Source organism: Schistocerca cancellata, chromosome 5 (assembly GCF_023864275.1).
Source record: "Schistocerca cancellata isolate TAMUIC-IGC-003103 chromosome 5, iqSchCanc2.1, whole genome shotgun sequence".
Classification (NCBI taxonomy): domain Eukaryota; kingdom Metazoa; phylum Arthropoda; class Insecta; order Orthoptera; family Acrididae; genus Schistocerca; species Schistocerca cancellata.
Window position 1 is genome coordinate 807,336,798 of NC_064630.1, and position 4,916 is coordinate 807,341,713.

At 42.9% G+C, this 4,916-nt stretch overlaps 1 non-coding gene across 1 annotated transcript; it reads right to left on the reverse strand.

Annotated features, from left to right (window-relative positions):
• Positions 1 to 268: 268 nt before the first annotated feature.
• On the reverse strand, positions 269 to 341 carry Trnaa-cgc (transfer RNA alanine (anticodon CGC)). The gene has a single exon. It is a non-coding gene; the product is annotated as a tRNA-Ala (tRNA).
• Between the last annotated feature and the right edge of the window lie 4,575 nt (positions 342 to 4,916).

Here is a 4,916-nt window from a genome sequence, read left to right on the forward strand (position 1 = left end):
TAGACTCTAACATTCTGCGTGGTGTCTGTTTATTCTAATTTGTGTCTCCCTACCACTTTCGCGCTACGACGCTCTGAGCGTGTTTTTAGGTGGTGGTGGTGGTGGTGGTTAGTGTTTAATGTCCCGTCGACAACGAGGTCATTAGAGACGGAGCGCAAGCTCCAGTGAGGGAAGGATTGGGAAGGAAAGCGGCCGTGCCCTTTCAAAGGAACCATCCCGGCATTTGCCTGAAACGATTTAGGGAAATCACGGAAAACCTAAATCAGGATGGCCGGAGACGGGTTTGAACCGTCGTCCTCCCGAATGCGAGTCGAGTGTGCTAACCACTGCACCACCTCGCTCGGTCGTGTGTTTAGGGAATTGACTAGTTTGAACCTGGGACCTGTTGCTGGTAAGGAGACGCCAGACCACACATGACATGTAGAGTTCAGAAGAGATCAGTGAGACTAGCGATGATATAATCAAATGCTTAATGATTTCAGCGTCAGCTCCACTGCACTCTCTGTAAAAGAATCTGAATACTAACTAAATTTAGTGGAAGGGGTTCAAGGCTTTCCTATTTTTAGTTAGCTGGAAAAATAGCGTCGAAAAAGCAGTTTACCATTGGAATTTTTATTCTACTCACAAAACATTGTTTATAAATTGCGCTATTGATGAAAGGAAATATTTTAATACAGGATGATAAAAACCAACTGCGTTCAACAAAAATGTGGACGAATATTCCCTGAATGGGTTTCCAAGTTCTACAATGAATCGAAGGATGACCTATGCCATATCACACCTATAATCTAGTTTTAAATTTCCTAAAAGAGAAAACTATCAAAAATGGTCTACAGTGGCCCTCAATTATCTTTAATTACTTATTTAACTTGTAAATTACAGTGGCTGATGTGGCTTCTCAATAATTATATAACAGAAAAATCATCGCGTTTCAGATTTTAAGTTCAAGTATCAAATGTGAATACCACGAAGTTTAATTGACGATCGACACTAGTATTACGTAAAAAGGGGATGTAACAGATGAGACTTCTGCAGTTCTGAGTGAAGCCTTATGACTCTTATGCGGCATCGCGTGCGTTCATTACCTTGTAAGTGGTTAGTCAGCGTCAGGGGGCGGCGGGCGACGCAGCTCTACACACCTCGCCATCTCGGAAGCAGCTCTCTAACTTCTCTTTACTACAATTTACTGAAGTGGGATTAAGAAAAAGGTATCTGGCTGTGTTTTCAACTGACCAGTCAGGGTCTCAATGTTAACCTTAAGCTCCGCCTACAAAAATTCTGTCTATCCAATGAGAAACGTTATACTTTTCGTGGTGGGGCAATGTTTTTAATGTTTGCTACGTAACAGAGATGAGTATAGTCTCGCGCTAAAACACGCAACTGGTGAGGCCCTTTTAGTATTATCGTAAGATATATACTGTTCTTCTACATCTACATCTACATCCATACTCCGCAAGCCTCTATCGGTTCTCCCTTCTATTCCAGTCTTGTATTGTTTGTGGAAAGAAGGATTGTCGGTATGCCTCTGTGTGGGCTCTAATCTCTCTGATTTTATCCTCATGGTCTCTTCGCGAGATATGCGTAGGAGGGAGCAATATACTGCTTGACTCCACGGTGAACGTATGTTCTCGAAACTTCAACAAAAGCCCGTACCGAGCTATTGAGTGTTCTCCTGCAGAGTCTTCCACTGGAGTTTATCTATCATTTTCGTAAGGCTTTTGCGATTACTAAATGATCCTGTAACGAAGCGCTCTGCTCTCCGTTGGATCTTCTCTATCTCCTCCATCAACCCCATCAGGTACGGATCCCACACTGCTGAGCAGCATTCAAGCAGTGGGCGAGCAAGCGTACTGTAACCTACTTCCTTTGTTTTCGGATTGCATTTCCTTAGGATTCTTCCAATGAATCTCAGTCTGGCATCTGCCTTACCGACGATCAACTTTATATGATCACTCCATTTTAAATCACTCCTAATGCGTACTCCCAGATAATTTATGGAATTAACTGCATCCAGTTGCTGACCTGCTATATTGTAGCTAAATGATAAGATATCTTTCTTTCTATGTATTCGCAGCACATTACACTTGTCTACATTGAGATTCAATTGCCATTCCCTGCACCATGCGTGAATTCGCTGCAGATCCTCCTGCATTTCAGTACAATTTTCCATTGTTACAACCTCTCGATACACCACAGCATCATCTGCAAAAAGCCTCAGTGAACTTTCAATGTTGTCCACAAGGTCATTTATATATATATTGTGAATAGCAACAGTCCTACGACACTCCCCTGCGACACACCTGAAATCACTCTTACTTCGGAAGACTTCTCTCCATTGAGAATGACATGCTGCGTTCTGTTATATAGGAACTCTTCAATCCAATCACACACCTGGTCTGATAGTCCATATGCTCTTACTTTGTTCATTAAACGACTGTGGGGAACTGTATCGAACGCCTTGCGGAAGTCAAGAAACACGGCATCTACCTGGGAACCCGTGTCTATGGCCCTCTGAGTCTCGTGGACGAATAGCGCGAGCTGGGTTTCGCACGATTGTCTTTTTCTAAACCCATGCTGATCCTACAGAGTAGATTTATAGTCTCCAGAAAAGTCATTATACTCGAACATAATACGTGTTCCAAAATTCTACAACCGATAGACGTTAGAGATATAGGTCTATAGTTCTGCACATCTGTTCGACGTCCCTTCTTGAAAACGGCGATGACCTGTGCCTTTTTCCAATGCTTTGGAACGCTACACTCATCTAGAGACCTACGGTACACCGCTTTTGAGCGATTTTAATTGTTTCTCTATCCTTCTGTCGTCTATTTCGATATCTATCATTTTGTCGTCTGTGCGACAATCTAGAGAAGGAACTACAGTGCAATCTTCCTCTGTGAAACAACTTTGGAAAAAGACATTTAGTATTTCGGCCTTTAGTCTGTCATCCTCTGTTTCAGTACCATTTTGGTCACAGAGTGTCTGGACATTTTGTTTTGATCCACCTACCGCTTTGACATAAGACCAAAATTTCTTAGGATTTTCTGCCAAGTCAGTACATAGAACTTTACTTTCGAATTCATTGAACGCCTCTCGCGTAGCCCTCCTCACACTACATTTCGCTTCGCTTAATTTTTGTTTGTCTGCAAGGCTTTGGCTATGTTTATGTTTGATGTGAAGTTCCCTTTGCTTCCGCAGCAGTTTTCTAACTCGGTTGTTGTACCACGGTGGCTCTTTTCCATCTCTTACGATCTTGCTTGGCACGTACTCATCTAACGCATATTGTACGATGGTTTTGAACTTTGTCCATTGATCCTCAACACTATCTGTACTTGAGACAAAACTTTTGTGTTGAGCAATCAAGTACTCTGAAATATGCTTTTTGTCACTTTTGCTAAACAGAAAAATCTTCCTGCCTTTTTTAATATTCCTATTTACGGCTGAAATCATTGATGCAGTAACCGCTTTATGATCGCTGAGTCCCTGTTCTGCGTTAACTGTTTCAAATAGTTCGGGTCTGTTTGTCACCAGAATGTCTAATATGTTATCGCCACGAGTCGGTTCTCTGTTTAACTGCTCAAGGTAGTTTTCAGATAAAGCACTTAAAAAATTCCACTGGATTCTTTATCCCTGCCACCCGTTATGAAAGTTTGAGTCTCCCAGTCTACATCCTGCAAATTAAAATCTCCACCCAGAATGTTCTGGATGGCTCTGTCTTTTAACATGGGCTGGGGACTGCTCTTGGCGATCGGCCGGCGACGTGGGTGTCCGTCCCTTATCGTAGGGCCTCCTAGCCTACACGATTCTGCTCTCTGCTTCTCGTTTCTCCCCTCGGAATTGGTCTGCTTCACGGTGGAAATGTATGATATGCATTTAGGCGTTCTTTTTTTAGTCTGTGGTATTCCATTTGCTCACTCGTTGATTGTATTACTTTGGTTAATTTAATGTCAGGATTTATTCGGAGCTATCTGACATACTGCCAGATTTGCTATCATGCAAGTGTTTTCATGGAAGGTGTTGGATTTGCCTGACACCTTACAAGACTGTCGGTAAAAATCTCAACACAAAGAAATAATTAAGGCAAGGTAATGAAATTTCGGAAAGACGTCTAGATAAAATATTTAAGTGATTAACGTTCCAAGGTCCCAGTTTAACGTAAGCACAAGAAAAGCTATTACAAATGTGTAATGATGGTGCATTAATTACTGATCTAAACGGTAGAATATTGAATGCAAGCATGCGAACGAGCACGTATTCTGTCATGCAGGTGCCGGATACCAGTCTGTAGACTGAATTCCATGCCTGTTGCACTTGATCGGACTTGGTGGGTCAAAAATAGTTAATGCTGGTCGTAGATGACGCTAAAGATGAAGTCCGATGATGGTCCATGACTGCCCCATTCGAGACAGATCTGGTGACAGAGGAATCCAGGGCAACACGCCTTATCGTGCATGCCAGGGCAAGACGCCTCCACTCTGTAGAGCATGTCGGGAAACATCCCCTTGACTGCTGTTCATACAATACTGGCCATTAAATCTGCTACAGCAAGAAGAAATGCAGATGATCAACGGGTATTCATAGGACGAATATACTAGAACTGACATGTGATTACATATTCACGCAATTTGGGTGCATAGATACTGAGATATCAGTACCCGGAAAAACCACCTCAGGCCGTAATAACGGCTTTCCTACGCCTGGGCATTGAGTCAAACAGAGATTGGATGGCGTGTGCAGGAACAGCTGCCCATGCACCTTCAACACGATACCACAGTTCATCAAGAGTAGTGACTGGCGTATTGTGACGAGCCAGTTGCTGGGCCACCATTGATCAGACGTTTTCAATTGGTGAGAGATCTGAAGAATGTGCTGGCCAGGGCAACAGTTGAACATTTTCTGTATCCAGAAAGGCCCGT